This window comes from Amblyomma americanum, chromosome 2 (genome assembly GCF_052857255.1).
Source record: "Amblyomma americanum isolate KBUSLIRL-KWMA chromosome 2, ASM5285725v1, whole genome shotgun sequence".
In the NCBI taxonomy this organism is placed as follows: domain Eukaryota; kingdom Metazoa; phylum Arthropoda; class Arachnida; order Ixodida; family Ixodidae; genus Amblyomma; species Amblyomma americanum.
In genome coordinates, this window is record NC_135498.1 from 204,466,603 (window position 1) to 204,479,717 (window position 13,115).

The window sequence follows — 13,115 nt, forward strand, 5'->3', positions numbered from 1 at the left end:
CCCCCCTCATGACGCCACTGCTGCATTATGCCACTGACTTTGCAAAGTGTCGCATTGCTATGCCTGCCACTTCTAGAAAAGGCCTCCCACCTCAGTTGTGCTCAGTATACATTCCTATTTCATGTTGGAGTGTGCTATGAGGTGTCCAAAGAAGCTCTAAGGGGCAAAAGAGAAAGGCTGTAAAGCTTTATTTAGTTGTTAAAAAAACTGAACAACTGGAGATTTGAGATTACTGGTACGTTTACGATACCTAAGTGCATTTCTGTTCCATAGAATGTTTTCTGTTCCACCGATCCGTTTTCTGCTTTGCAATAGCTTAGTCGCGGTTCAAACTGTGCAATTTTTACACTTTCCTGTATACTGTTTTTTTTGTGTGTGTGTTGCTTTACGCTACGATACCTCAGTGCATTTCTGTTCCATAGAATTTTTTCTGTTTCACCGATCCGTTTTCTGCTTTGCAATAGCTTAGTCGCGGTGCGAACTGTGCAATTTTTACACTTTCCTGTATACTGTTTTTTTTTTGTGTGTTGCCTTACGCTATGATACCTCAGTGCATTTCTGTTCCATAGAATTTTTTCTGTTTCACCGATCTATTTTCTGCTTTGCAAAGCTTAGTTGCGGTGCGAACTGTGCAATTTTTACACTTTCCTGTATACTGTTTTTTTTGTGTTGCCTTATGCTACGTTACCTCAGTGCATTTCTGTTATATAGAGTTTATTCTGTTTCACCGATCCGTTTTCTGCTTTGCAATAGCTTAGTCACGGTGCGAACTGTGCAATTTTTACACTTTCCTGTATACTTTTTTTTTGTGTGTGTTGCCTTATGCTACGTTACCTCAGTGCATTTCTGTTCCATAGAGTTTATTCTGTTTCACCGATCCGTTTTCTGCTTTGCAATAGCTTAATCGCGGTGCGGACTGTGCAATTTTTACACTTTCCTGTATACTTTTTTTGTGTGTGTTGCCTTATGCTACGTTACCTCAGTGCATTTCTGTTCCATAGAATTTTTTCTGTTTCACCGATCCGTTTTCTGCTTTGCAATAGCTTAGTCGCGGTTCAAACTGTGCAATTTTTACACTTTCCTGTATACTGTTTTTTTGTGTGTGTTGCCTTGTGCTACGATACCTCAGTGCATTTCTGTTCCATAGAGTTTATTCTGTTTCACCGATCCGTTTTCTGCTTTGCAATAGCTTAGTCACGGTGCGAACTGTGCAATTTTTACACTTTTCTGTATACTGTTTTTTTTTTTTGCCTTACGCTATGATACCTCAGTGCATTTCTGTTCCATACAATTTTTTCTGTTTCACTGATCCATTTTCTGCTTTGCAAAGCTTAGTTGCGGTGCGGACTGTGCAATTTTTACACTTTCCTGTATACTTTTTTTTGTGTGTGTTGCCTTATGCTACGTTACCTCAGTACATTTCTGTTACATAGAGTTTATTCTGTTTCACCGATTCGTTTTCTGCTTTGCAATAGCTTAGTCACGGTGCGAACTGTGCAATTTTTACACTTTCCTGTATACTGTTTTTTTTGTGTGTGTTGCCTTACGCTACGATACCTCAGTGCATTTCTGTTCCATAGAATGTTTTCTGTTCCACCGATCCGTTTTCTGCTTTGCAATAGCTTAGTCGCGGTTCAAACTGTGCAATTTTTACACTTTCCTGTATACTGTTTTTTTTTGTGTGTGTGTTGCTTTACGCTACGATACCTCAGTGCATTTCTGTTCCATAGAATTTTTTCTGTTTCACCGATCCGTTTTCTGCTTTGCAATAGCTTAGTCGCGGTGCGAACTGTGCAATTTTTACACTTTCCTGTATACTGTTTTTTTGTGTGTGTGTTGCCTTACGCTACGATACCTCAGTGCATTTCTGTTCCATAGAATTTTTTCTGTTTCACCGATTTGTTTTCTGCTTTGCAGTAACTTAGTCACGGTGCGAACTGTGCAATTTTTACACTTTACTCTATTACTGTTTTTGTTTGTGTGTTTCCTTACGTGCCTGTTTTTCAAGAATCTATTTTCGTACAGGGCCACAGCCAGTATTAAAGCTAAATGTTTGTGGTTCACCCCCTTGCCGAAAGTGGCAAATAAATTAAGGCTTAATAAAATACCCCACGCTTTCATACCAGGACCAACAGTAGATTGTTATGGCAAATACACAACAGCTGTGTGCAATTTTCTTATTGTGCATGCAATGTCCATGTGGCAAATTTAATTTAGGCATAGAAGAAATATGTAACCGTTCTTGTCTGCACACACTAGCAAAAGTCATGACCTGTATGCAAAATGCTCCTTTTCATATGTAAATCTATGAGGCCAGTACCTTCAACTGCACAAGAATTTTTATTGATATAAGTCGTCATCAGCACCACCCAAGTGCAGTACCGGACAGAGGCTCCTCCTGTTGGCCCCTAAATTTCCTGTTTTGTGCTAGCCACGGCCATGCTATCACAACTAATTTCATGAACATGTTACTTCCTCCTGCAGTCAGCCACACTTGAATGCTCTTTCTTAATAGTCCAGAGTGCATGACAAAGAATTGGTGAACTCAACTAGTACGTCAGACTTCCAATCACATCTACCTCACTCCACATCAGCAGCCACACGCTTAAGTTAATTAGTACCTGGCCACTCAGTGTTGAGTGAAAAATCTAGGATGACAAAATTAAAGGGGCTTCTTCCTCTGGCTTCAGTTTTTACCTCATCACGAGTGCACCAACTGATATTTTATCAGTGGATTACTTGGAGACTTGACATATACCTGAGTAATAAAATTCAATCACTAGGATATATCTCAGCAGAGGAGAGGCTACAGTTTAAAAAATAGGCAAACATATAGTCAGAGAAGTACAAGAAGATCATCACATCAATCAGCATACCAGTATATTGCAAATATGCAAAAATGCTGTGCACTGAAGACAGCTCAGAAATTCCTTATCAGATTATTGCTTTGAGAACAACTTTTATAACGCAAGTACTCTGCTGATAGGCAGACAAATTGGGAAATTTAGTGTCATGTCACAGGTATTTTACTTCTGAAGAAGTGTTAGTTCTGACTCATAATGCCCCATTGTTAGGCAAGCACCGAGGTGGCTTTGAGTGATGGAGTAGAACTAAGTTCAATAAGCATGCCTCACGTCCTTGTCACAATCAGCCTCACTGTGTCTACTGTCCAGCTTGCGCAATGACTCACAAGCGTGAAATCTTCACTGCCGCTTCCTTCCATGTCAGCAGTGTTCTCAGCATTGTCAGCAGTTTCCCAAGCATCCTTAGACAAATATGACAGCACCTATGTGTTAACTTTAACCTCTCGTGAAAGGCGACATGGTAGGCTCCTCAGTTATGCAAGCTTCCATTGCCATATATTAGTACGTCTCTAACATATCCCATAGGTCACCGCAGGCCCTAGCTAGCTACTCGCCTCATTGCAACGTACAGGGAGTTATCTCCTTCATTTGTGTTTTAACACTCTCATTGACAGCTTCAGGACCGCATGAATGGAAGCAGTAACAAAACACTAGTTGTAGGATAAAAAAAATTATGATGGAGTCGTTATTCCAGTCTCAAGAGAGCTTGCTTTTGGGTTTCTTAAACAGTTCTCAATCGGACATCGGCCTCACTGTCAACATGCCCTTCATACACATGCAAACACTGCCATGAAACTTGCAAGGTCTCCAGTATGTGCCTTTATTATAGTCATAGTTTTTACTCAAGTTCTGAACTGTAGTGCCTAGAATAGGCAGTATAATGGAACCAAAGAACCCTATAATTTTCACGCGATATGTCGATATAAGCGCCTACTTATACACTGCACAGTCCACTGTCAGTCTACAATTCACAGAAGGTAGCAGTGCGTATTGTGGCGCGCATAAACAGCCCACGCGCAAATTCACTTGGAATTAACACACCAGTCAATGCCGTGCAGTCTGTCGGCTGCTGTAGGTAACAGTATGGCGTATAAGTATCGAAAACAATCCAACAAGTGAAAAGTTAAGTGACCACCACTCGCCGCCATGGAGCGAGTTTCGCGGCCGTACAGCACAGTGCGTGCCAGTTGCATATCGCATATAACTCACAGGCGCCCCTCTTTAGCGCAGGTAAGGAGGCCAAAGTAGCAGAAAAACGCGCGTCCCCGAGGTGCGCAACGAACAGGCCGGGCGCAATGCGAGCGGCCATGGGGAAGCAGTTACCATAGCAATAACAACAACAAACAAGCAGCATAGAAGCATGGGGCGGAAATGACTTCAACGCACAGCGCAGCCAATTGGCGGCCGTCTGGCTGTGCCGGCTGCGTTTGGCGAAGGCGCGGCCCGCGCGGTCAGTGAATGTCGCGTTGTACTCGTAGAGGAGCGATGACAAACGTGCCTTCTCCCTCTCCGTCACGCTGTTCACTTCCGACAACAAGGGGTGCGCTGACATTCCCTGCGCGGCAGAGCAGCTTTCTACCGCTGCGACCTTCTCTCTCAGCGGCGACGGTCAGCTCGCCTCCTGGATCTCGGGCTGGCGGGGTGGATTTGTCACGGTCTCCCCTGTTACGTCTCGCCTACGACGCGCGGTATAGCCGGCGCGGATGCAACGGACGCCGCGGCTTTGTTCAAAGCGGCGGTCATTTGGACCCGTTCATCGCTGCCGCGACGCCTCCCGCCAAGCGCGTCCAGGCAGGTTTCAGTGCCACGTGTCGTCGTGCGTGCGTGTGTGTGTGTGTGCATGTTGGTGCCCACGCTTGTCAAAGCGCGGCAGCCGGGGAGAGGAGCTCCCCAACTAGGAGGCGAGGAGGTCTGACCGGCGCCGGCCCGGCGGACGCGCCCGTCACGTCTGGACATGTCCGTGCGTCGCCGTCTTGTGCGACTCATCCCCAGCCGTTCCTTCTTGCCCTCGACTCCGAGGGTATAAAAAGACAGCTGCGCCGGACGCCCAGGCCGGCAGTGGTGGTGGTGTTTTAACACCAGTCACAGGCCCGTGCATTTTCCTTTCCTCTTCCCCTTTCATCCACTTACTACTACTACTAGGACGCCCAGGAGAGACTTCGATTTCGTCCTTCGAGTAACGTGGTCGCCCTGACCGGCTGCTCTTTTGAGATGCCAGAATAAACAAGTTGTTCTGTTGCCAGTCGACTCATCCTTTGCCGGGACCTTCGGATGTTTCCAGCTTTGCCCCAGGCCGCCAGGCCAACGCTACCCTTGGGGCTTGCAACCCAGATGCAACACCCCCCGCTCGCGCCGCGTTCGGAGTCTGAATGGTCTGCCACGCCGCGGGCGCTTTCGCGAAAGGCTTCAAGGCGCCTGACGTGCGCTCCCTGTAGCCTCCGCTGCTGATGTCTATCACAATACCTGTCTTGGCTAGGAACTCTCGTCCAAGAATTACAGGAACGGATAAAGAGGGAAGATGAACGAGGCGTTGTCGCCGCACGCGTCTTTCCCAGCGAACCACTATCCTAGCTTCACCGCTTGATTGCGCTGTGCCGCTCGCGAGGCGAAAAGTGGTATCGCACTCTCTCAGCCGGATTTTGTTCTCGCGGAGATGGTTTAACACCTCGTCATCGAACAAAGAAGCGCTTGCTCCTGTATCTAGTAACGCGGTGAACTTCTTTCGAGCTATCGTTAGCTCAATGAACGGCGCTGACAGGTCAACAGAACTTCCTACGCGACATGCCAAAGGCGCTAGCAAACCACGGTTTTCTGTGTACGCCGCGCGGGATCGAAGGTCGATCACCGGCGGCTTTGGCCGTTTCCCGACCGTGTTTGGTCACGGGCGGGAGGGCGGCCACACTCGCGGGCGAAGTGCCCTGGCTGGTCGCACCGGTAGCAACGGTTACCCGGGCCCCGACGGGCTAGGCGCTGGTCGCCACGTTCCGATCGGTCATCTCGAACTCGCGGCGCGGATGGTGGGGCCGCGTGTCGGCCTCGCGATCTCGCTTCGGTTCGTTCCGCTCTGCGGCAGCGTGTGCTGTTCGCGACGCGTAGCTGAACGGGTCCAAAGCGCGGTCGGACAACTCCCAACCCCTTGGGACACGCTCGTCAGCAAATCGTACTGACGCTTCAGCTCTGGAGGGGCTGCGGGCTGAGCTGCCATTCCACGCACAGCGCGGCTCAAGGGACAGCGATGCGGGTGGGGGCGGCCGATACGCTCGCGCAGAGAGGATGTCTCCCTGAATGCGCTTCGCCTCAGCTGCCAGCTCATACAAATCTCTGAACCTGACTCCTCTCAGGTAAGCCGTGAAAGTCGGGTGCGCTTGGCTCGTGACACGCTCAACTTTCTCTGTGTTCGTGGCGCGAGGGTCAGCGAGGCGATGAAGTTCGTTCGGAGCTCCAGCTCTCTCCTCAAACGCCACTCATAGTTTGCGGGAAGGAATTCGTCGCGGAAGCTTGCGCAAAACTTCTCCATTGTCCTCGCTCGGTTGCCGGCTAGTCGGTACCAGCGGGCCGCTTGCTCCGTCAAAGAAACAGGCACAACACGCGCGAGCATTTCGGCGTCTGCGATTCCTGTCACTTGCTGATAATGCAGGAGACGGTCGAGGTACTCATTTGCTCCCGTAGTGTCGTGGTACCCCGTGTAGGTAGGCAAGAGTATCCTAACACGTGGTGACTAGGCCGGGGCTTGCAAATTGTTTTGCAAAATACCCGCTAGACTCTGCATAACCTGCATTGCGCTCTGCAAGAGCACCTCGGATGACTGCGGACTAACGCCCCCGGAGTTGGGTGCAGCCGCTGATGGCGTCGAATGATGAGGCCTAGGTGCCTCATTGTTCGCGCCGCGGAGCGGCGAGGCGCCCGATGTGGAGCCCCCCATGCCAGGACTAAGTCCTACCAACTCGTCAGGGGATGTTTCTCGGCTATTCCGCGGGGAACGCCCCAAGATTCACAAATTCAAACCCTTCCAACGGCGCGTCAAGTAGAGAGCCCTGGTTATGTTCCGCTGGCTCTGACAGCATAAACAAAGACTGCAAGTCACTCCTGTCGGCTGCCATCCTTTGTTAGGGCGACGGTAGTCGTTCGCTCCAACAAAGGTCACTGCTCGATTGCCTAGTTCGCCCCACGTTCGGGCGACAAGATATGGGGTCACTCTGCGTGCAGCCGGCCGGGAAGGCGAGCTTCCGTGCAAGCTACACGCAGGCGTTATTCGAGTACGCAACACGTTTCCCCAACCCGTGGCGCAGAGTCGCAGCCACGGCAGGTTCGGACGAAATAGACAACGACAGGGCACGCTAGGAAATAGTTTATTATCCTAACGCGAGGTAAAGCACACTGCGGAAGAATGTTCTATCCGTAAAATAGATGTACAGCAGCTCACCAAGTCGTTGACGTCGACCGCCGTTGGTGTTCGGGGGCCGGCGGGCAGCGAAAGGGGTCCGTGGGGCCCTTAGGTAGGGTCCGGCAGCGAGAGTCCCTTCCCGCCGCGCGATCCCCCCCTTTTATCCCCTCGGTCATTGCCTCCCTGGCAGCAAATCGTTACCGTCAAGCTTAGGTGTGCTATCCTCTCCGCAGAAGGCAGCGCGCTGCCGTGACGTCACGTCAGTGCTGGGGCGGAAATGAGCAGAGTCGCGGGGTGCCTTCTCTCCACATTCCTGATGGCCAGCGCGCCCGTGTAAGTCACGGTCGCCGCTGGCGCGGGGGACGAGGCGGGGATACCAGTGTATCCCACACATGTGCAGCGAGGGACGAACACAAAGATAAAGAATCAGTAATTACTGCAACTGCTGTAATAGAGGGGTCTAGCTTGCGTAGAGCAAGTACAACTGCTATAATGTCTGCTTGAAAAAACTTGCTCAGCGTTCCGTACTTCTTCTTCCAATGTTATTCCCATGATACGCTTTTTTATTACTCCGTTGTTTTCATCTCGCGTTTCTTGATCCTCTTTACTGTTCTTGCATTGTTTTTATTTGAGTTTGTTTTTCTACTCTTTATCTTATCTGCTCCGCCACCTCTATCCTCCTTTTTGTCTTCTTCACCGGAACGGTTGTTCTTTTCATCAGCCATCCACTTCTCTTCGGTTTAAACCTGGTTACAGGCTTTCCGTCCCCCACTTCGTTACCGTCCCGAACTCCCTCTTTTCGCCATAGTCCACGGGCCATGTTTTTTTTTAAGCTTTTGTCTAAGTTAAGGTTCGTTCTTCGGGCTCCACAAGAGGTGCCCCACCGTACGACGCGGTATAAGAGACGAGATCAGGCAACACTTGACTGAAGGAAGGCAAACTGAATCTTTATAGAGGCATACATATTTACAAGAGAATAAACGGCGAGTGATTACGTGGAACTGGCTGAGGGAAAATCTTTTCTCCTTGGCATCGCCGAAGATGCAAGGGATCGAAATCTAGCTCAGAACAATTTTCCAGGCACCGGAGCCCGGTTTTGAAACTTAGGAGCCTGTCCCAAATTTGGCACCACACAATCACAACAAACTAACACATGATTTGTATACAAACTGCATGCCATGTCTTCCAGGTTCTGGAAGGTTCAAACCGCTCTCCCTAAAATACTCAGCACGATAAGAACATCAAAAGTGCTTTTAAAAAATGGCATTCCGGGAACGGGCCCTCGAAATGATTGGCCCACTAGGTTTAAGTGCCACGCCCCATACTTCCACGGTATTACTCAAACTCTCTCCCTTACCAAGTAATAAGAGAAACACACGAAAATACATCAAAGACACTCTCACGTACCGCCAGATTCCTGAGAACCCGTCACCTGGCGGCTCACAGCATTACGACAATTATCGATCTCAACCGAGCCGCTATAGCCGCAAGTAACAAACTACTCGTCTTCGTGCCGACTGTTGACAGGCGTCCCCCCAAAATCTTGAAAGCGGCTCCAGCCTGTCGTTGCTGTCTCTGAACGTGCGTCAGCATCCCTTTTGTAAGTACACCTACGTTTCATTAACCCGGCCCACTTCTCGAGAGCCGTTGGAATGCCCCGTCCTCGGGCTTCGGCGCCGCCGCGGCTGAGCCGCGGCGTCTGCTCGCCGCGCCTGCACCTGACCGTACGCTACGCTTGTTTGTTCTCAGCATCGCGCGAGCGTCCAGACCCGTCTCGCCCGGCGGTGAGGACCCCTCAGACCTAGGTGGGGACCTCTGTGGGGTTCCGGGAAAAACGTCCCACATCCTTCCCTCCAGCTCTGTCTCTGTCTTGGCCGGTCAACGCTCGCCTGCGCGTTGACCGGTAGCGCGAGGAATCCAGATACACAACAGTGGTGCTACTTGAGCGCAACAGATGCAAATTCGCTTATCGTATAGACCTCCTGCATGTTTGTGAACAAACGAGGTGGCGCTGCAGTCGCTAGCGGGCTCGCGGTAGGCAAAAGGACAGGGAGTGGCGTCGCGGAGAGGTGCTGAGTGGGGTTTTTAAAGCCTTGTAGGCGCATTTTCAGTTTCTGCGAATCACAGCAGTGGTTGATGCTTTCAACTTAGTAATTTCTCGAAGTACACGAGCTCGCGTTGGCCACGTGGGACGTATTCAGAGAAACTGTTCGCCACTGTGTATTGCACGTATGGTTAGTAGTAAACGGAAAGCGTTCCTGTCGTTGATTTCCGCGCTAGGCATTGAATCAATTAAGAAGTTTTTGGCACCCTGCTCTAGCCAGAATAATTTTACTTCGGCACAGAAGTGAGAGGAATTGCTTACGTTGTTTTGGCAGAGCAGACGTGCGCTCACCATCTGCTGACATACGTACCTGCCGCGCTGTGCGAAAAGTTGGGCAGCGACGTGTCTCCTATCTCCTCTGTCTCGCTTATAAGCGTTGTTTTTATCCGCGGGATCAGGTACCAGCCAGGCTGACTTCTCTCTCGACTTGTAAAACTGGTCGATTTGATGAAAATGTTTGATTTCTGGAATTATTTTCTTTCTTAGGCCTGGGGTCTTCTGTTTGGTGACGAAAAATTACAGTAAAATATTGAGTAGAAATTTATAAAAAACCTTTTTTTAATGTGTGCTCGTCGAAAATTGTGAGGAAATTTCTTTGCTTTCTTTGAGGCTTTCTTTGAGTTCAGGGCCATATTTCTTTGACCAAAGCGCAAGCGAAGAGGCCGAAAACGAGGAAATAAACGTTAAGGTTCGTTTTCTGACCTTTCACATTTTCTGCGATTGGCATCACTCACACATTCGTAATTTCCTAACACAAGAACATAGAAATTGAGGCGTGTAATAAATCTCTCGATTTTGTTTTCCTATACTTGCAGTACTATATGTTAGTTATTTTCTAAGAAATGTTTTCACGTAGTTGTGAATGCATAAGTACTGATCGTCCAAAAAAGAACTAATAGCGTCATATACAGAACAGGGCTTTGGGAACATGCTGGCATAAAAAAAATATTCTCACATCCTACTCAATAATTTAATACCTTGAGGTAACTTGACGAGGGTGTTAATTATAATTATCCAAGAACTGCACCAGGTATAGCTAAAAATGAAACGTATTACTGAGACTAGCGTAGCAATTTCATATTTGCGCCAAATTTAGTTACATATCGCATGTATAAATAACGAAAACACTTTTTCATTTCCGCGTCCACTCTCAATCTCACCACGTGTCTGTTAGTAGCATGCGTGCGGCTGCTTCTTTCCAAACAAGCTTCGCTATCATGTACTACCTAATGAAATATGACACATGCATAATGCAATGAAAAAGCATGTGGCTTTTAGCACACTTAAGGTACGCTATTCTAAGCACGCCAACGTGACCGTGCAGGATTGACACAACTTACCATACTTCTTTCAACTCGAATCAAATAATTACGTCGGTCATATTAAGCAACAGTTTCAAGTCAGTATTAAATGCCTTAAAACGCGCCATTAAAACATGCTGTGTTATTAAAAAACACCGCATTCCTTGGGGGCGAGTGAACCTGCCGGCGCCTGTGCACTCCGGCTCAAGGTGATAAATACGTCTGCAGCTACATATGTGTTTTTTTTTCCTTGCGCAGTTATCAGCCTACTATCCTGATGTTCAGGTGAATGAACGTAGTAGCTTGCATGCTATTAAGTGCATTGAGTGGCAGTGCCGATCGATTCCCAGACTCTGCGCTTTACTACCGCGGCTCATTCCCGGTTAGCCAGTTTCGTAATGCGGTATTTATCTGCGATAAACCTCTCGACGCTAATTTAATTTTTCTTTTTATGCTACTACGCGGGTCCAACAGTGACGCAGCCGGCCAATACATGCTGCTTCTGCAGTGCGCAGGCATGATATACAGCCGCCGGTAGTTGCGGCAGCTGCGGTAGGCACGGGCAAGCGGATCCTGTTTTGCCTACCATGCGAAAGTCGCTGTTGACATCAGCGCCACCGCATCTTCGTGACGTCGCGGGTTGAAGGAGGTCTATATCCCGCGCCCAATGCAAACACTAATCTCATCGGAGACTCGTTTACCTGGAACGCCTCGTATATTGCCAAATGAAGTAAAACAGTCATCCGCTCTCTGTTCCTTGGCAGCGGGCGCTTTTCGGGGCGCAAGACGCGTGCATCTAACGACAGAGAAAAGAAAAAAAAGGTGGGGGAGGGGGGGCTTCTTTTCTTGTGCCCAGTGGTGGTAGTGGAAACTTTATTAGACACAGGGGAGTTTAGGACGCGCAGGTCCTTGGGCACCCGCACGGCTCCACTGCACTCAAACGTTCATGTCCCGGAGGCTCATGACGCTGGCAGCCCGGCCTGTGGCGATGGCTTGCTTGGCCGGGTACTGGGAGCCCGCGCACCCACGCATCGCCGCCGCCGAAGCCGCGACGCTCGCCAGCGCCATCTGTTGCTCGCAGCAAGCAAGCCGTGGGTCACGTGAGACGAGCTCGCGCTGTGACTAGCACGTTTTTTGTGGGGCGGGGCTCCGTCGCCGCCGCTCGACGGAAACGTAGAGCAGGGCCCAGCGACACCGGCAGCCCGATTTGTGGGGGCAACCGGTCCAAATTCATCCCCCTCCGTCGGCTCGGGCGGCGACGGAGGTGACGGAGGAAGCAAAAAACCGGGTGTGAGAATGTGGCCTAAGGTGTATATTTTCTCTTCGTAGTCCCGTCTGTCTAGAACGACTGTTATTTTGCCCTTGTCCGCTGGGAGGATCACTATGTTGGTGTCTGTCTTGAGGTCTTGCAGGGCTTGCCTTTCATCCGGTGTTGGGTTTGATTCTTTTCGGCGTGCTTGCACTGAATTAAGTACACCTATTGTTTTGAGCCTGACCTCTTCTCGTACACCAGGTTCCAGTTGCCGGTTACCGACTTCAAGCGCAGATATCATTGCTGCAAGGGGGGGGGGGGGGGGGTCTGTTCACCTGGAGGTTGAATTTGTGTCCCTTGGCTAGGATTGACGTTTCGGCGGTTATGAGCTTCCTGGAGGAGAAGTTGGCGACCAGGTCAGAATGGTCCGGAGGGGATTGTCCGGGCCGGCGTTGAAGTTTCGACAACTTCCCTGTTTGCTTGGTGCGGTGTCTGTCGGCTTCTGATGATGCGGTTTCTTTGGCAAATGCCTCGATAGACGTCACTAGGTTGGGCATCTTGTGCTCGAGTTGTCGACAGGCGAAGAAGGCATCGATTTCTTTCTTCCTAATCACGCTACGGCACTCATGTATCCGTGCCGTCACTAGGTGCTGTTCTGCAATGTTGATGATGCGTCGTCCTTCCAGTGTGGGGACCAGGCGTCGTAGTTGTAGGCTCTGGGGTAAAACCTTGGTTCCCTTGCATTTCTTGGCGAATTCCAGGTGTGTCTTGAACGCCGAGATGCATCGCATGGTCTTGATGTACTTCTTCGCAAGCTGCATAGCTTTTATCCCCAGGTCTGCACGGATAGATTTAAAACCAAACATTTTGACAGATTTGCCTGTCTGGTTGGGTTTGAGGACTTATAATGAACTGCACATCTCCAACCAAAAAAAAAATTAACTTTAAACGAACGTTTTGAAGCCGACTCGACTCCTTCATCACGGGTGACTGAGGGCAGTAGCTAGCGTCTATTAAGTAAGGAGGGGAGGGGTCAAAGAAACGACAGCTGTGACGCGAAAGGCGTGGGGGAGGGAGTTTAGGCTGTAAGTCACGCTGGCGTACTGCAGAGAGGTGGTGAATGGCGACATTTTTTCTTGAGTTGAAGCGCGAATTTCTTGGGCATATACTGGGGGCAGGTTTCCTTTTGTGTGGTTGATATTTTTCGGGG